General features: G+C 40.9%; 1 protein-coding gene across 8 annotated transcripts in view; it reads left to right on the top strand.

The window, feature by feature from the left end:
* Nucleotides 1-20,868, top strand: part of MYT1L (myelin transcription factor 1 like) — a 325,893-nt gene that overhangs the window by 75,484 nt on the left and 229,541 nt on the right. For all 8 annotated transcript variants that reach the window (XM_072143494.1, XM_072143493.1, XM_072143492.1 and 5 more), the window contains one exon: nt 4,635-4,807. The gene's annotated coding sequence lies outside the window, so the exon portion shown is untranslated. The remainder of the gene's footprint in view (nt 1-4,634; nt 4,808-20,868) is intronic.

Genomic DNA, 20,868 nt, shown 5'->3' with positions numbered 1-20,868 from the left:
CACATTAGCATAGCCTCCAAAACTATGAACAGGATCATGAGAGGTATCTGTGAAAATATAATCTTCCAGAATATCTCTGGGGGAAGAACCTTTTGTAATGGTACTCAATGCTGGAACTGGAGGTTTTTGAAGCAACAAACCCTCCAAAACATTATGGTGCCAAATTGCCATGAACCATAAAAAAAGGATTTAAAGGAAATCTACCACCAGGATGAAGGTTTGTAAACCAAGCACACTGACATAGTGGTGTGTGCCCCCCCTCTGACAGGATCCGCTCTTCCTTACACTTCTTATAACTGTCTTTAAGAGAGATAGGCTTTAATAACAGTGCAAATGAGCCTAAAGGGCTCCAGGCTTCATTAACACCTATGGAGCCTGGAGACCCTCAGGCTAATTTGCATAATTTTAAAAGCCTTTTTATGTAAAAACCAGGGCTTAAGAAGCTAAGAGCAGATCCTGCCAGCGGGGGAACATACCAGTAAAACATCAATAGTCTATACAGGACTCTTTTCTTCTCCTAGTCTTCTCAGTAGGGTTGTACAGAATGGATTGCCCCTAGAGAGGGGAGTCTTGCACAGGTTCTCACAACTATGGGGTAAAAGGGATGGGTCTATCAGGGAAATGACTCTACTTTCCAATGACCCTATAGTAATACTTGAGTTGCCTCTTCCACTACAGTTGATTATTGTACACAGGGGCGTAACAGGGGGTGCAGAGGTTGCGATTGCACCTGGGCCCATGAGGTTTAGGGGGCCCTTATGGTGACACTTTCCCATGTGAGAAGACTATTACTATAAACCATACATTATAGTCGGGGCCCTGGCACAGACCTTGCACTGGGGCCCATCAACCTGTAGTTACGCCCCTGATTATACACATATCACAAGTCAGGACTTTTGATCTAATTTGTCTAGAAAAAGAAACTCCAACCCATATGGACCTAGTGTTGTGAAGGTTAAGAAAAGATGCAAAAAGTTTTACAAAAAGTTTTGAGTCATTTTATATCAGGAATATGGAGCTATATATATATAAACCTATGTATTTTTTGTTATGCAACTTGCTATAGGTGTGCAAATGATGTTTTCCGTCTAGTGAGATGACAGATGGCAGGTAAACATGTTATACTCTGCATAACGTTAAAAACGTAATAAGACATTACCTGCTCTCGGCTGATAAGAAGGGAATATATAATCAGATGTCTGAGGCGACGAGACTGGTGTCTGGTACAGCCGTATGTCGTCCTTACTTGACCTTGGGCATCTTATAGTTTGTTCTGACAGAAATGACTTCCTGCATCGTTAGCCAGATCTTACTCGTAAAGTCATCCACGGCAGGACAAGTGCCTGGAATCACAGAATTTTGAGGGACTTCTCCATATAATTGGCTTATGTGACATTATTATGAACACAGGTGAAGAATGACTATCCATTACATTAACCAGTGCTGAAACGTTTAGGAACTTTTAGGCAATCTTCATGAATGAGGGTTTCCTGTCTGGAAGATAAATAAAATTCCCATTGGGTAGGTCACTAAAAGTTGATTTGTTGGGGTTAGGAACCCAGCACCTCCGACAATAAGCTAGTAAACAGTATGGTTGGTTGCTGATCTTTATTTTCTTGCCATGATAAAGAAGAGTCCTAACTTCTGAACCATCTAGAGCAGTGATGGCAAACCTTTTACACACTGAGTTCCTAAACTACAACCAAAACCCACATATTTTTCGCAAATGCGACAATTTAAGCAGTAACTTATTACTCCCTGCTCTGTCACAGGTTTAAATTGTATAGGCACCTGAGGACACAAATACAGTAGAAAGAAGAAGAAGTTTGGATTATCTCTTTAGCTTCCTTCTAGGACTGCAAGAGGCCTTGACTCCTGTCTGGCGAACTTTGCTCTGGGGTGATTGAGAGGGTGCCCATAGAGAGAGCTCTGAGTGCCACCAATGGCACCCGTGCCAGAGGTTAGCCACCACTGATCTAGAGTACAGATGGCTTTGTACTTAACAGCAAAGATTCTATAAAAAAATTCTTGTTCTGGATTTATGATAAAAAGATGGTGGAACTTTTTGACGACACAATGCTGATGGACTGTGAATGGTTTCTTAGTTTGGGGTTAGTCTTGAAATGTACTGTATGTAGAGATGAGCAGACCGGAACTTTAGATTCGGGGTTCTTCATTTGCCAGCTTTGCATAACCTGGACATGTTGCTTTATGGGCTGCAGAACAGGCAACTTAACCCCCCTAACAACTAGTCATGGCTGTGATTGGACAGGATGATACCTGCTGGACACACCTGGCCAATCACAGTCATGCTTAGTTGCTAGATGCATAAAGCTGTCTAATTGGCCGCTCTAAAGCCCATCTAGCAACGTGTCTGTGTTACACAGTTCTGCCAAACGTAGGACGCCAAAACAAAGTGGACCAAGTGCTGAGCTCTGTTCTATGGGGTATACTGTATGTATTATGGTTTTAGCCTTATGTACTGTGACACTACATAAATCTGTAGTGGTGGCATGACTAGGGAAGTATGGAGGTTGCAGTTAGTTTGTCATAATAGAAGAATATTATTTTAATGAGCATTGAAATGTTGTGAAGCCATTTCTCAGTGATGTAACTAATAAAATCATTTGTAAGCTACACTTAAAGGAGTTGTCCACTTTACCTCATACTTTATTAATGTGTATATAAATGTGGGAGGCACATTATACATCTAATAAAAGTTCTGCTCTGCTTTATTGATATGTAAAGTGTAGCCTTTGGTCCTTTACCTCATCAGCCAGACATTCCTGTCCATAAAATGGCCGTAGATGGAGAGTCATGTGATCTCTAACTGGCCATGAACAATCACCCTGCCAGGACCTTAATCTTATATTCATGAATACTATCATAAGGTCCTGGCTGGGGATCGCTCATGGACAATTAGAGATCACATGACCCTCCATCTGCGACCATTTTATGGACGGGAATCTCTGGCTGATGAGGTAAAAGACAGGAGGCTTCACTTTACATGTCAAGAAAGAACATTTAATAGATGTACATTGGTAAATTTCCTAATAAGCTATACTTGAAACAGGACCATTCACCCAATCCACCAATACCTGTTCAATGGATCCTTGGGCAGTTGGATTTTTTTATGTAGCCATCTCTGATCATGAACAAAAAGTGTCATTGGTTTTAGCACCTAATAAGCAAGTGAGCTGTCTACTATCAGATAGGTGGTCCTAGAGCAGTCGACCGACACTACCCACCTGACAGTAAATTACCAAATTATCCCAAACTATGTCATTAATTGTTCAGGAAATGGTAGGGGTCAGAGTAAAACTGTAGCAGAATCTGGGGAGTCTGTGGAGGTGGTGTAGGGTCCTATAAGAAGAAAAGGTCAATTACTAGCAGTGGGGATTTGCACAAGGAGGAGCAATAATTACACCTAGTGCTTAATGTTTGGACTTGAATATGGCAAAAGGGCCCACTGAGGCTCTGTCGCCCAGGGGCCTACTGAAAACTGGGGCTGGCCCTGCCAATAGCACTATACAGAGATAGATTACCACTTATATCTGCCTCTGTCCCCTATAGGGCTCACAGTTTAATCTTCCTATCTGAGAGACAAACACACACAAGGGATGGTCATAGAACTTGTGCATGTACTCTGTGGAGAGAGGAATAAGCCATCAAATACTTACACATATTCAATGGTCATATTACTTTTGAAGTTGTAGGGTTGCGCTGACATTTCTTGAATATGTGTGGACATCTTATAGGGTTTTTTAAATGGGGACATATAGTTAGCTTAAGGTTCAAAAAAACAAAAAAAGACCCCAGAGGACCTGTGTAACAGGAGTACATGTTATATCTTGTTTAGTAAGTTTTTGTGAATTAAAGAGAATCTGTCCCCATGATTTACCTACCAAAACTAACTGCTATGTATGGCTATGCCCTCCATTGTTTCATGCCAGAATTGCACTTTAGAGATATGCAAATTAGGCTAAATTGCTTTGGCAGAGCACCTCAGGACCCTCAGGACACTGGTCTCAGGAGTTTCATAATATCATAGTTTATACGGTTAAAAAAAGACACTTGTCCATCAAGTTCAACCAGGGAAGGGAAGGGATTGGATGAGGAAGGGATTTAGGGGAAACAATTCTATATAACATAACAGTAATGTTATGTAGCTGATGGTGGAAGGACAAGATCAGGTGCTGGGTGGTAGAAGTTTAGCAGGGCATTGTAATTGAACCCTAAGGCACTAATGACCCCAAAGCACTTCAGCCTAATTTGCTAATTTTTCAAGTTATATTTTTGCCCAGAAAGAGCAGCTGGATAATAAAAAGTAAGGCAGGGTGTTGGGTGTAGGCATTGCCTTACGTAAGGTAGCATTTAGTTTGTGTAGGTAACTTTTGGTGACCCATTCCTTTGCCGGTTCCGTTTTGTGGTTCAAAAATTATATTGAAGGTTGTTGTTAGGGAGATGAGTGCAAATACCAAAACCTGACTCTAGGAATCTGGATTTTCAGAACCAGAATTAAAAGTATGTAACTTTATCAAGAAGAAATCAGTAGATAAATATTGTATGGTCAATGTCCATGTCTTACACAACTGTGAACACAACCTTAAGTATCATTTCTGTCTTCTCTTTAGTTGTGCCATCAAGCTGTGGATACTCAGAGAAATTAAAGATAGATCACAGGGAGATCAAATGAAAAGTCTGAAACATCTTCCGTTAATTTACACCGCGTGAAATCCCCAGCCAGGAATTTCTTCGTGAAAAATTGAGATGTCACCAATAAAGGAACTCTGCAGGACAACTTAAGGTAATGCCTCTCACAAGGACAGGGGTTTGGGAGTTTTTTGGTTAATAAATAAATGTTAATATCAAAAATAAATTTTATTACAACATAAAAGCTTATAATATTTTGTATTAAGCCTATTAACGCACAAAACAACAACATAATACACTGTTAGATTGGTTGGAAAGTTTCTATTCTACCGGAAATGGTATATACATATATATTTACTTCAAGGGATGTCTATGGAGTATTTTCAACACATATTATAACGAGAAAATGTATCATGATTTATGTTGTAGAGGCACTTTCACAAGTCGATCTCTCTCAGGTCTACAATAGCAGTGAATTTCTGACTACAATAATAATTAAATTGCCCAGTGATTTTCCAAGTCCTAGAGAAGAGAAGGAGGGATGCTGAGCTCTCCCAAATCCACCTACACATTTATTGACAATGAGAGACCTCATTACCTCTCCCACACACAGTGATGGATAGTGAGAGCCCTGATTACCGCACCCACACAGGGATGAACAGTGAGAGCCCCAATTACCGCACCCACACAGGGATGAAGAGTGAGAGCCCTGATTACCGCACCCACACAGGGATGAAGAGTGAGAGCACTGATTACCGCACCCACACATGGACGAAGAGTGAGAGTACTGATTTCCCTGCTCGCACACAGTGATTGACAGTGAGAGTCCTGATTACGCCACCCACACACACTGATTGGCAGTGAGAGTCCTGATTACCCCGCCCACACACAGTGATTGACAGTGAGAGTCCTGATTACCCCGCCCACACACACTGATTGGCAGTGAGAGTCCTGATTACCCTGCCCACACACAGTGATTGAAAGGTATAGTCCTGATTACACTTCCCACACAAAGTGATTGACAGTGAGAGTCCTGATAATCCTGCCCACACACAGTGATTGACAGTGAGAGTCCTGATTACCCCTCCCACACACAGTGATTGACAGGGATAGTCCTGATTACCCCACCCACACACAGTGATTGACAGGGATAGTCCTGATTACCCCCCCCCCCCACACACACACACACACACACAGTGATTGACAGGGATCGTTATGATTATCCCACCCACACAAAGTGATTGACAGGGATAGTCCTGATTACCCCACCCACACACTGTGATTGACAGGGATAGTCCTGATTACCCCCCCCCCCCCCCACACACACACACACAGTGATTGACAGGGATCGTTATGATTATCCCACCCACACAAAGTGATTGACAGGGATAGTCCTGATTACCCCCCCCCCACACACACACACACACAGTGATTGACAGGGATCGTTATGATTATCCCACCCACACAAAGTGATCGACAGGGATAGTCCTGATTACCCCATCCTCACACAGACTCACAAGTTTAAATAAAGTCTCAACTAAGACAAAAAAAGTCTCAAACAGTAGAATGAGAAACCAGACAACCTGCTGATAAATTCTCCCCATTGTATAAGTGACCAAGGATGAATTCCAGATACACTTAAAGGGGGTTATTTATCATTAGACCAGCGCCTTGGGACAGTTCTATGTCTATCTTTGGAGCTCCGCTGCCCATCAGATTTTTTTTAAGTAGCTTTGGCCCTTTAATAAATGTTCTTATGGTCTATTTTCTGTCTGGGATTCTTTTTTTTCAAAAAGTCCCAAAAAATTCTCTAAATGCATAAAAAGTCTCAGTACATAGACCAGCGGGGCACTGGAGTAACTATGAGACTTTTCACAAAAGTCCCAAGTCATGAATCAGGCTTTGCATAGTGTTGCAGTAGTTCTGTTTACACCAGATTAATGATGAGGTGTGTTTAGTCCTGTGAGACTTTTTAGCAGTGAAATCTCTTAAAGTCTTAAGTCTCTTTAAAGTCTTAAAAAAACCTTAGTGTGACTAGTTTGAAACTTTTTTAAGCTAAAAAAGTCCAGAAAAACCAATGATAAATAACCCACAAAGATCTGGTATGCATTATCCATTTTTTTAAACAGACCTTTCCAGAAAGCCTCAGACCCCACACCAATAAGTTTGGCCCTCTCTCAGCACCAGTACTTATACAGAGGCAGAAACCTCTGTCTGGTGTTAGGCAGTTGTTCTGGTTTAAAGATGTGGTTCTGGTGTACGGGAGTGGTTCTGGTGCAAAGCAGTGGTTCTGGTGTACCGGAGTGGTTCTGGTGCAAAGCAGTGGTTCTGGTGTAAAGGAGTGGTTCTGGTGTTAAGGAGTGGTTCTGGTGTAAAGGAGTGGTTCTGGTGTTAAGGAGTGGTTTTGGTGTAAAGGAGTGGTTCTGGTGTAAGGGAGTGGTTCTGGTGTAAAGGAGTCGTTCTGGTGTAAAGGAGTGGTTCTGGTTTAAAGATGCGGTTCTGGCGTAAAGGAGTCGTTCTGGTGTAAAGGAGTGGTTCTGGTGTAAGGGAGTGGTTCTGGTGTAAAGGAGTGGTTCTGGTGTAAGGGAGTGGTTCTGGTGTAAGGGAGTGGTTCTGGTGTAAAGGAGTGGTTCTGGTGTAAAGGAGTCATTCTGGTGTAAGGGAGTGGTTCTGGTGTAAAGGAGTCGCTCTGGCGTAAAGGAGTGGTTCTGGTGTAAAGGAGTGTTTCTGGTGTAAAGGAGTCATTCTGGTGTAAGGGAGTGGTTCTGGTGTAAAGGAGTCGTTCTGGTGTAAAGGAGTCGTTCTGGTGTAAAGGAGTCATTCTGGTGTAAGGGAGTGGTTCTGGTGTAAAGGAGTCGTTCTGGCGTAAAGGAGTGGTTCTGGTGTAAAGGAGTCGTTCTGGTGTAAAGGAGTGTTTCTGGTGTAAAGGAGTAATTCTGGTGTAAGGGAGTGGTTCTGGTGTAAAGAAGTTGTTCTGGTGTAAAGGAGTCGTTCTGGTGTAAAGGAGTCATTCTGGTGTAAGGGAGTGGTTCTGGTGTAAAGGAGTCATTCTGGCGTAAAGGAGTGGTTCTGGTGTAAAGGAGTGGTTCTGGTGTAAGGGAGTGGTTCTGGTGTAAAGGAGTGGTTCTGGTGTAAAGGAGTCATTCTGGTGTAAGGGAGTGGTTCTGGTGTAAAGGAGTCGTTCTGGCGTAAAGGAGTGGTTCTGGTGTAAAGGAGTCGTTCTGGTGTAAAGGAGTGTTTCTGGTGTAAAGGAGTAATTCTGGTGTAAGGGAGTGGTTCTGGTGTAAAGGAGTTGTTCTGGTGTAAAGGAGTCGTTCTGGTGTAAAGGAGTCATTCTGGTGTAAGGGAGTGGTTCTGGTGTAAAGGAGTCATTCTGGCGTAAAGGAGTGGTTCTGGTGTAAAGGAGTGGTTCTGGTGTAAGGGAGTGGTTCTGGTGTAAAGGAGTGGTTCTGGTGTAAGGGAGTGGTTCTGGTGTAAAGGAGTGGTTCTGGTGTAAAGGAGTGGTTCTGGTGTAAAGGAGTCATTCTGGTGTAAGGGAGTGGTTCTGGTGTAAGGGAGTGGTTCTGGGGAACAGCAACTCAGTAACTTTTTAAGATAATGCTGCTGTTATAAAAGCAGTTTGTCTTGTGATACAGTTATCAACATATTTCTAACCAAAAGGATGGAATCATCTGTAATGCTTCAATGGGTCAGAGTTCTACGAAGATTGATTCCAAATTGGACTTTGAAGAACATAACTTGCTGCTGCAGAAATAACAACCTATTACTCCCAGAATGTATAGGTTGGCTCCAGAAAGTTCTAGGGTGAGACCAAGATGGCCCACTCCATTTGTGGATGGAATACTTACCTCTTATCTTCTTTTATGAAAGGTTGAGGGAAAACCACAGAACCTCACATGACACCGGAATGAATTTTCCTCAGAATGCATTATACCTACTTATTTCTAAGTGCTTCCTTCAGAAAGCTTCCTGACATGTTCTAAGATTTCAGCTTCCATGGCAGGAGCTCTAAACAGAAATCAAATGCATGAGAGAGTCGATAACCAGGATCGGCCCACGTCTTTGTATTTAAGGCACAATTTATCTTCCTATCTGATAGAGAAAAGCTTGAATGTTCGTAGACTTAGATAGTTTGTCAACCACTGTTCCTTAAACTCCGAAAAGACTGTAGATGGCCACCACACCCGTAGTTTGCCATGACAACAAGTTCCGAAGGTAAAGTCACTTGTGACGCTGGGTGACTCATTCACCAAGTCATTGTGCAGACACACGCACCATCTTCTCGTAGAAGTGGTCTGGTCTCCAGTTACCAGGCAACTACAGCTTCTATATACGCTATTAGATAACGGGGATGCACTAAGAGAAGTTCAATAGGGAGAAATGGAATGAAATATATGTATATAAGACAATGGGCACTATGTATCTATAGGGAAGAATAGGAAAGTGATGGAAATGGTAATTTTGCAGCATAAACTATTTACTTTGGAATTACAGTTTGTTCCGTCAGTAATGACATAAATGAGATGTGGATAGAAATATGTATATGAATTCATTCTCGAAACTTTTGTTCAGCAGATTCAATTACGTAACTATTTTACATGATCTCGGTACAACACTCAAGGCTAAAAGTTATGGGGGGATGGAAAGGAAGGGAAAAAAGTTTTAACCCCTTCTCTACGTAGCTTTCTCCGGAATACTGTTAAAGTCAATGAAGGGCAATACTGGAAATAACCTACGGCCTCACACTGCTGCGCTGTGAGATCTCTGTATTGAACTGTTCCATTTCCTCCTCTCTTCTGCGTATAGGATGTACTTGGGGTTGAGCACTACAGTAGTTACTCAGAGCAGAGGTCAAGGGTGTGGAGCAGCTCAATGCAGAGACCTAAGAACAAAGCATTGTAAGGAAGCACCTTTAATACTCCAAGTCCAGCTACAATCCTGGAATATGAATGGATTCATTTTTCCACAGCCCTGCTCAAACTAACAACACACAAAAGTTTGGTTAAGTGCTCCCCTGGATTGCTGCCTAATACTCTTCCATTAAAACAGGAGATGTAGAAGATATACAAAGTTTTTTTGGGTGGAAAAAACCATGACATAGTCCTTAGGCCTCCCATTTCAAGACAGCGGTGTCTATTTTGATGATATATGGAAGTTCTATATTTCCACTCCTTGTACTCAGACAGGCTTGTAGCATCCTGGAAAGATGGATGAAATATTAGTTATGTTCCACCATGAAGAGCATTTCCTATGGTGATTGAAATGTTTTGTTGTTTAGCAGAACAGGTAGTAATAATGACATGCTTCCCTAACACATTGCATTGCATTAGTGGCCTGTCAGTTAAATCATCACTCTCTGAATTATTTATTAGGAGTTTTTTTTATAGACAGATTTCTCCCGTCTAACATGGCTATATGTATTTTCTAAATACATCACCGCTAAGTAGCATACAATGTGTCTTCCTGTGGAAGCAGATAAGTTAATGGACTCTTTCTCAATATAAAAATAGGCTCTAGGATTTTAATGAGTGAAATATGCAAGTTTGTAAATTTCAGACTATTCAGTTGGTAGGGAATTTATGTATGATAGCTTTAAAGGGAACCCGTCATCAGAAATTGGCCTAATAATCCACTATCAATATGTTGCCAAGCAGCTGAAAACCTTCCAGATCATGAAAAGTCAAGGAGGTGGAGATTTTAACACAGAAGTCAAGCTCTCTCTTCTTCAGAAAACCCCCTTCATTGTAATTGATGGTCCAAAATCCAGAGACATCACTAATCACATGTTCTGAAGTCTGATGAATTGGGCTGATTTACTAAGGGTCTTCTTTTCTGGCGTTTTCAGGATTTGCGCAGCGGCGCTCGCTTTCATGCGGCAGAAATCGGGGGTCAGGCGGTCGGACAATCCGACTGATTCGGGCGAGTGCGGGATTTAACTTTCAAATTGTGTCGCAAGATCAAGCACTTACATGCACCGGGAAGAAGAAGGTGAACTCTGTCGGACCTGAGCAGGGAAGCGACACATGCAGGATATCGGGCGCACGATCTTAGTGAATCGCGGCAGAGTGAACGCCTCTGGATGGGTAAGTAAATGTGCTCCATTATGTAAATCACAGAGGAGTATGCATTCAGAATTCCCCACCTTGACTTTAGTGTTAAAATCTCCGCCTCCTTGACTTTATACAATCAATTTACATTTCACTTCAAAACTGAGTTTTTGGATGTTGCCACCACACTGGACCATGAAAGGAACAAAAACTTGAAGGTGTTACACTTCCTGACAATATACTAGTAGTGGTTTAAAAGGACAATTCCAGATTACAGGTTCTCTTTATTTACATATTATATTTTTTCTGCGCAATCATGACCTTCCAGATTATAAAAAAGAAGCTCCTAGGAGATAAAGTTCTAAGTCAATCTGATGGTAGATCATGAAAAAAAGAACTACTACTTTGGCTCTCAGTTACCGCATCGCTACTGTACATCCAATTTTCAAGCCTATGTCTTCCTGGAAAGTGGTCACAGGACCTGCTTCTTCCACTCAGTGTCCTCCTCAGGAACACAGGATGTCACTTCTGTTTTCCAGGGGACTTCACCTCCTTTGTTGTCCCTTGGTCCAAGGAACCCTTGACCCTCTGAAAATTCCTGTTAAAAGTAGGCCGGAAAACCAGAAGTAATGGAAGGACACACAAACCAGCCAGAGTAGGATAAGTATGTGTTCTTTTTTCCCAACCTGGCAGTAGCCCCTTGGAGTTTCTCATTCATGGAAAACACTTTAAATGGGTCTATGAAAGGGTTGTATAGGTTATATTAACATACTAAGGAATCCCCCCTGGTGTATATTTATGGTGGGCAGTCCAGGTACTTTAACAGCCTGGTTTCTAGATCTTCTATAAATTATTAAAAATGCTCCACACCAAAGTGTATGTTATGAAGGACAAATCTAACTTATACACGAGCTGTATAATTGATAATAAATTTGGTTGTGTTCACATTTCAGAGGCTACTAGTCATGTTGGATCCTAGACAGCTATGATGGATGAGTTTTTAAATGAATCGCGACAAATCCTGACATCCCATTGACTTATAATAGGTCTGTCACATTTCCATCAGGGTTCGGGTGGTTTCAATGACAAGGATGGTGTTCGAATGCAACACTACTTTTGCTGTCATAAAAGCAAAAACATTAGGGATGGAATGACAAAAACATCAGCGTGAAGAGTTCTATGCAGAAATTCTAAAGTATCACCGCAACTTTTATCATTATTTTAGAGCAGGCTTTAAATTGTTAGTTGTTTTCCAACTTACCAATCTTGCTTTATTTAAAAACGGATTCCAGATTTTACATTTTGAGCTATCCACAGGAAAGGTTTAACATCCTCTGCCCAGTATCCTGGTTTCTCTTTTGTCTGTCGCATTGGTGCTTTGTTTGCTCTTTCTGTTGTGACCCGGCTCTTATGACCATACTTTGCTTTGTATGTTTTGTTTGTACTTTACTGCAGGGAGGGATCATCACCCAGTTACTGTCCTTCATTTAGGATGGTTTCTAGTAAGTAGGCAGGGTAAGTGTGGTGAGTGCTCACTGTCCTTATCTATGTCCATAGTCTGTTCCTAGACCCTGCATTACAAATGCTCATCAAAATCAGAGGACTATTGCTGTAAAACATGGCATAGAACAGATTTATGAGAACAGCACTTTTTTCTGTGTAGTGGTTTGTCTGGGTGACTACCATTTAAGTTAAAGTGAGCTTGGCTGCAGTTATACAGCTCAGGCTTCTGATATTCTAGTGATATTCTTCTGGTACTGTATGTTGACATGCTTCTGGCACTTGAGCTAGTCCTGAGTGATGGACCTCCGTCGATCTTGATGACTTATCCTAAGCTGTAAAACCCCCTTACTCAATTTCATATCTCCTCTGTGCCACAGCAGCCAGGTCTCCTCACTCAGCTCAAGAACGGTGTAGGCTTTAGTGGAAAAAAATGCAAGAAAATGCAGAAAACATATAATTCCTAGTGATAGTTTAACTCCTCATGTACACACAGGACTATGCAAATCTTGAAACAAATAGAAACCTGACAGTCGATTCACTAGAATTTCATTCCGGGAAATGTCTCTTAGCCTTTATATATGTAGGTAGAAATACCCTGTAACAGTGGTGGCGAACCTATGGCACGGGTGCCAGAGGTGGCACTCAAAGTACTCTCTGTGGGCACCCACGCCATCATCCCAGCACAGATTTTCCATACTGGACTCAAAACCTCCTCCTGCAGTCCCTGACCACCCAGGATGTTCTGTGATCAGTGCTATATTAAAGCTACATATCCTTAGCTGTCTAGGACTACAGGAGGAGCAAAGAAGTGCAGACAAAGCTGCGTTATTATTGAAACTCCTGCTCTGGGCCCCACAATTCTTCCTATTCAGGGGGCCCTGGAGGGAAGCTGCAATGATAATCTGAATTTCTTCTCTTTCTTTCAACTGTATTGGTGTCCTCAGGATGTCGATATAATTAAAAGCCGTGACAAAACAGTTAGCAACATGTTACTGCTTGAATTGCCATGTTGGCACTTTGCATTTAAATAAGTGGGGTTTGGTTGTAGTTTGGGCACTCGGTTTCTAAAAGGTTCGCTATCACTGCCCTATAACAAAACAGTATCTTGAGATGTGATAGAAGACAAACTCCACACTGCTGGTCTAATGGTGCTACCACATCCATTCACAATGTCTCTCCGAGGTCTTCTACCCCTATCCCTGCATACTGTGTATTAGTCACCCATTTCATATAAAGTTTTTTCCACCCGTGATAATGTAGACACTAAGGCAGTATATTGTTATTAGTGCTGCTCACTGTTCTCTGGAATAATAAGACCAATAGAAAATAAAGAGTTGTCATCGCTCCTATTTTTGTCCCTGACAATTCTATTCAAGCTGTGCCACAGCCGCTCATTATCTCACACATTTCCAATTCTACGTCTTCCTCTTTCTTAAACAAATGTAGTTTGTTTGTAGAATCATTTGGTCCAAGAACTTTGCCCTCTCATATTTGTAAGTTCTCTTTCACTTGCCATTCTATAAGATCCCATTGATAACTTTAGTTTAGTATCGTAAAAGCAGTGCAAGATGCCAACATATGCCCTATAGACCTTCTAATCCATAATGAAGTCCTTCTGGGTTCCACCTGGCTGTTATGTTACTGGATTCTATAGTGGGTCTGGCTACAATTTTTTAATTGGATCAGTGATGGAGGATTCTGATGGAGCCTTTAACATGGATGGCAACAAAACAATGAGCATATACAGTATAATGATCATATTAAACATCACATCAAAACAGAAACCCAACTACGCCATTACTTATTGCCCATAGAAGTAGACATCACCATTCTGGAGGATACATTTGAGCTGTGTTGTGTGCAGCCACATAAACCCAAAGAAAAAACATTCCTGAATAACATTGCCACCGAGTCATGATTTATTCACTCTTGTATATAGGAAGGTAACATTTTGGTCTTCTAGGACCTTTGTGATATATTATTTATGAAAATCCTACAAGACTCACCCTGTGTATACATGTACACGGGTGAATAAATCATGATTGAGAAACAACATTGGATGCTGATTCTGCTCTTCTATGTTGTAAATATGACCTGTGCTTGTATTATAGTTGACAAGGATACTTGCCAAGCAGTTTCTATAGCATTGAAGTGTCTCATGTATTGATAAGCGGTCCTCAACCTGCCATGTTCAGATTCATTACGAACATCACAGGTTCGGTCCCCCTAAACCTGGACTTCAGTCAGAAGTTCTGGTTCAGGATGTCGCTTGGTAATCTATGTGGTTGAGTTTGGTAATTTATGCAAACTATCAGCAGAGGCTACTGTGGTGTGGAGTAGCCTCTCCATGGAGCTGGGGCAAAGGCTACTCCATTACCTAAAGCCTGTGTCAATCCCACCTACCAGTGTGCTTCATCCTGCAGCTGTAAACCCTTGCAGAAGCCGCACTACTATGTGTGGGCGCTCTACATAGATTATCTACGCAGAGTCATGCATGCACAGACCTCTGGTCTTACAGATGAAGGCACACAGCTGCAGGAAGGACTGCAACAAAGACACGCTGGTAGCTGGGATCTTCACAGGCTACTGGGGCATGAAGTAGCTTTTGCTCCAGCTCCAAGGAGAGACTACTCCATGAACCACTTGCCAATATTTACATTAAAAAAATGTAAGTTCTTCATTCCTTTAAGGCAGTGGTGGCTAACCTATGGCATTGGTGCCAGAGGTGGCACTCAGAGCCCTTTCTGTGGGCACTCAGTCCTTCACCAGAGATGACTCCAGGTATCTTCCTGCAGTCCCAGACAGCCCAGGACTTGCTGTGCACAGAGCTATTTTAAAGTGACAGTGCTACCTGGGACTACTGGAGGAGTGGGAAGGTGTGGACAGATCTGGATCATCATTGTAGCTCCTGCTCCGGCCCTGGCAATTCTTCCTGTTTAGGGACCCTGGAGGGAAGCTACAATGATCATCCAAATTTCTTCTATTTTCTGCTTTATTGGTGTCCTCAGGGTGCTGGTATCAATGAAAGCTGTGACAGAAAACGGAGTATAATTCACAAATTAAATTTCTGTGTTGGCACTTTGCGATAAATAAGTGGGTCTTGGTCGTAGTTTGGGCACTCGGCCTCTAAAAGTTTCACCATCACTGCTTTAAGGCCTTGCCAGAGATTCTGGATAAGGAATATGAAAAAAAGTTTTCCAGGATAAGAAAAAGAAAACTTTGCATCCAACTCTACCTTAAGTAAGGAAGCTACCTCTTCATCATTGTCTGACTTTCAGTAAGTCTAGTCACACGATGTGGGATAATAGCAAAACAATAAGACTTTGCTTTTGAGCAATTCAACAGAATCCTAAAATGTTTTAATTGCTAAAATCTAAAACTTTTGGTAATGTCATAATTAAATCTTTTTCAGACAAATCTATTCAAGCATCTTTTGTTGAAGTTATGTTAAGCCAAACCTTCTATCCAGTTTGAAGTCCCCGATAAGGTCAAAATCCTTGGCACCATGCAATCCACTACATGTAAAGGATCTCAGCTCAAGGTGCTTGGAACAAATTTGTCAAAATGTAAAAATGTAGTCAAAAATGTAATGACGGACAATATGGGCAAGGTTGAATGTTTGTGTCATAAATCTTCTACATTGACTATTGCTTTGGGATTTTATTTATGCACACCCAACAGAGAGAATGGTTAAAGAGAATTGCTATGAACGCGTCTTCCTTTTAGTCAATAGTATATTCAACATCTACTCCCTGGTGGACAAAGAACATTCTGCTCATTACCTGATTATCACATGTCAGTGATACCGTCAATATAGTTAATGGTAGGTGCACAATCCATACTCAGTACACGGTGCTCCGTGTAGTCATTGGTACGATCAATAGCCAGTGATGTATTGAAAGGCGGCTGAGTGATGGTCACAGTTCATGCTAGAATCTGGTGGCCTAAATAGTTATCAACCACCAAAACATAGTCAAGACTTTAGTTACGAAGCTAGATAAAAACAACAAATTTTTTATTTTTATTTATATAAATGAGTATATCACAGACATGTCACATGGGATAACATAATTATCCATGGGTGTAAACCATAAAGTCTCAGTGTGGGTAGATTTTATCACTCTGTAGGGAGGTAGTTATTACCATATTTAGATTACTATCACATACCTACTCATTGCGGCTCATTTACTAAGGGTCCGCGGAGCACATTTTATCATGTTTCCCGGCGATTTCCGTTTTGCGCCGCATCACGCCGGAGATTGTGTCACACGGGATCGGATTTTGGCGCATTGGCGCTGGCTTCCACGCGACACAAATCAGGGGCGGGCCGTCGGACAACCCGACGGATTCGGACAACAGGCGGGATCTAACATTTAGAATTGTGTCGCAAGATACGCACTTACAAGCACTGGGAAGAAGAAGGTGAACTCCAGCGGACCTCGGCGGGAGAAGCAACAGATGCATGAACTTGGGCGCAAAAGCTTTGTGAATCGCTCCGGACTTCATCTTCGTCAGACTGGCCAGATCGGGGATCGCAACAGGACCAGGTAAGTAAATTTGCCCCAATAAGTTAAAAGGAAACAGTTACCAGATTTTACCCCATTAAACTACTAGCCCCCTCAGGTGGGGTATAAAGTATCTTTTCTAGAATTCCCTCTTTCATGTGAAATCTCACCCGTTTACCTATAAAAAAAAATCACCACTAAAATCATTTGAAAATGAAAACAAAAGAGTCATATTTTGCCAGATATTACCGGTAGTTACTTCAAGTGGCTGCAGGGGTATTGTCATTCATATTCCCCTATCTTTGTTTCTATAGTACCTGTATACATTGGGGAGATGTTTATGTATGGTAGAGAAGGCATATTAATCTCTTCCCTACCAGTTTTCATGCTTCTATGACACCACAGCACTTTGAGCGTATCGGGATGGAGAGGCTTTAGAGTGACCTACCAGCCACATGTAGAGTCTCAGCCGGAAAACTGGTGGAGACTAAAAAAACTCCACCAGTTCAATTCGGGTCTACAGGTTGGAGCACCAGCAGGGGGAATTATAAAGATAAAAATTTCATCAGCTTGTGCTTCTGTGATTTATAGAAACAGATACACAAGCCATTAATAAAATAGGCGCAGATTATAGAACAGTTCTACGCTTGGTAAGGACTGGCTTAGAATTATCCTGCTACACAGTTGTGCTGGATATATTAAAAGGCCGGAGGCTCTGGGTATATATGGCATGACTTGCGGGGAAGGATTAGGATCAAGCACTTGGCACACGATGGAAAATCCTGCCCATAGTGTTTCATGATTGAACATAAGGCTGGCGTTACATTGCTTGGATGGTCATTAGAGGTACAATAAAGGGGGTCCACCAGCTTTCAAATTACCCCCCAAGTAAAAGCAGCATTATGTAGAGTTTTCATGTTTCCAAATTATATTTCAGTTTAAAGAGATTTTTTTATTGAAATGAGATTCTCATGCAACAATGATGGGGCCAAACCTGCTGTTGCCCCCGTTTTATTTATATTTCACTACCCAACACTCTCAAGCACCACCTCTTTATTCAATGTTTTATATCCTTCATTATAAGTAAATCCCCATTCCCTAACCCTACTCTAGTTGATTTTCTAATTCTAACTACTATTCCAAATCTTAATCCTAGCACATTTTTCCTATCCTAACACTTATTGTTTGTCTTTATGTTTTGAATGCAGTAGTTTATGTTCTCAGTGAAATTTTATGTATAATATCCTCGTACTAAAGTGACATCATCTTCCTTTGTCACATGTTTGTATTTATTAGGGTTAGGGTTAGAAAATGTCTGCAGAAAAATTTATTAGTGTATCAGGGTTAGGGGTAAAATTTATTATGGTTTTTGAATTTATTATACTGAGAAAATATGTGTTAGTGTTAGAAAATGAATGTAAATGAATAGGGGGAATGGGAAATATGAACAGGTGGTTCCCCCCTACTTAAGAACACCTGAATTACAGACAACCCCTAGTTACAAACAGCCTTCTGGATGTTGGTAATTTACTGTACTTTAGCCTTAGGCTACTATAACAGTTATCAGTGGTGTCTGCTATAAAGATTTATTGTTAATCCTGGTTCTTATGACAATCCAACATTTTTAAAATTCAATTGTCGGAAAAAACTAAATAAATTTGGCTGGGGTTACAATTATAAAATATACAGTTCCGACTTACATACAAATTCAACTTAAGAACAAACCTGCAGAACCTTTCTTGTAATGCTTGTATAAATCGGATAGTAAAGTGTAATTTATAAGGTTCAACAGGAAAAAAAGTCAAATGGTCACCGCATCTACATCCTTGCCTGCTCTACACTTAGTCCCAAGTGCATAAGATGCACCGGGATGAAACCGGATTCTGCAGTACCTTTCTCCGATGAAAGAAATACATGTACTTCGAGTCCTCTCCTAGTTAGCGTTCTACCGACTTTGCTGGATGAGACGCCCGGATAGCGGCCGGTTCCCGGTGCGTGGCTTCTGTCTTCCGACTAGGAACTCCTGCCACCTTGCTGTTTGTTCCGCTAGTTTCGGGGTTACTCCAGTTCACTCGCCAAAGGGAAGAAAAGACAACACGCGATAGTGCAGACAAATTTTTTGTTGATTATGTTGAATAATTTATTCAATATACTCACAAACAAAAATTAAAATAAGGCCTTCAGTAAAATTCAAAACACACATTCGGTCCTCCTTGCCCGACTCAGAGTTTCGCCTCTACGGCTTCTTCCGGGTTTTTTGGACTTTCTCACCTTTGTTCCCCTGCGCCTTCCCCCCAGCTATTTTGTTTTTGTACGGTACTTACCGATAGGTATAGTGTTTGAGCCTTTTTGAAATTTTGGATATTCAATTTATAAGGTTAGAGTTAGGAAATATCGGTTATGATTACGGTTGTAAATGTGAATTAGTGGGAGAAATGTGATATTTAGGATAAGGAAATGTATACAGATATATTTTATTGAAAAGAGAAGATAAAAAAGTGCAATTTTGTGAAATGTATGAGTGGTATTTCTGAATTATAATTATTATATACTATAATATCAGATTCATGGAGGCCAGGCAGCTTTTTAAGGCACCACAGAACTTAGACAGCAGCATAGACTTCTTATTGCTCAGCAGACACAGAGCCGACCTAAATATCAGTCAAAGCTCCCTCTAGTGGTGGCAGCACTCACAAACAATTTATAATTTAAAGACAATTTATATGCCTTGTACTGCCGATAAGCAAGCATAGACACTATCACCTCCAGCCTCATTAAAAGCCTGTGTGATTATTCACAGAAATTACACTGAGAAAATCAACAGCAGAAAAAAAATATGCAATTTTAATTTTCAAAATATTCGGAGCTATTGATTTCCCATTTTTAGCTTGTGCAGTAAGTGCAGTTGATCACACTGTAATTTTTTTTGTCTAGGATTTATTAATATTGCCAACAGCTACAGCATCCCTACATTTATTAGGTTTTAACAATTCCATTTGCACAAAAGGAGCTTCTGATGCTATGAAAAAAAAAATCACAAAATTAGATTTTCTTTTATTAATTTGGTCTTTAACATTTTTTGCAATGCATTACCGAGTGTTATTATTCTGCTCCCTCTCCGGGTTATTACTAAGTGTTTCATGTTTCACTAAGATTCATAAAGGCAACATTATAGTGACTGTGTTTATGCTGGGGAATTAAAGGGGCACACTAGTATTTTTCCTTATATTATTATGTATAAGATGATTCCAAAGCCATGGGACATCATTTGAATTCAAAATGTCATAATTGAAGACTCCAGCAAGCATCATGGTGCCCATCTTTTAGGCTGGAATATGACCAACTTTCTTGAAGACGCCATGTTGGATTAATGGAAAATTTTTCATATTGAAAAATTTATTATAGATCAAAGAACACAAGAATTGTCTCAGGAATTGCTTGCCATAATTAGTATTTTAATATCTGTTTTGGTTCAAAATATCTGGATTTTTTGAAGTAAGATACTTCCAAAGGTGGCTTCTACATGGAGACATAGTAACCATCCTGTCAAATCATTCAAGATTCTTGTCAAATCATTCAAGATACAATATTCACAAATTTTTTTGTTCAGGTCAGAATCGTTTCCTCCCAAACCATTATTGCTCCAAATATTCTAGAAATTGGAATGGGGCCTATTTTGTTAATTTTTACTTTTTTCCTTATCCTTCTCCCTCCCTAAGCACTAATGAATGATTAATGGAATATCTAGGCGCCAATTTATGTTTTTTTTTTCCAAAGCGAAGACAAATAGATTAGGCTTTGCTTTGGTGTCTTAAAAATGTCAGGCTCAGGCTGTATTTATAAAGTGACGAATAGATTCACTCATCTCTACTCCAGATGTAGAAACCTTGCGGAAAGGAAACAGTAACCCAGAATCCTGTCCTACCAATGGATGGTCCTCATATCTATTTGACCTTGGTTACATATCCTCCATATTTCCCTAAAAAGTTCAGTAGTTTCTGGTTATCTGTGGGAATTTGCAGTGAGACAAGCATTATTCATAGGACATGGCGATATGTTTCTACATCCCAACTAAGTTGACCTATTTAGTCGCCACTTCCCTATGTCTTAGTTACGGATTCCATTCCGTAGTTTTCTTATTTCCGTAGTTCATCAATACG

This window comes from Engystomops pustulosus, chromosome 3 (assembly GCF_040894005.1).
Source record: "Engystomops pustulosus chromosome 3, aEngPut4.maternal, whole genome shotgun sequence".
NCBI lineage: Eukaryota > Metazoa > Chordata > Amphibia > Anura > Leptodactylidae > Engystomops > Engystomops pustulosus.
Note: the sequence above shows the minus strand (reverse complement) of the source record. Positions and strands in the feature narration are given on the sequence as shown.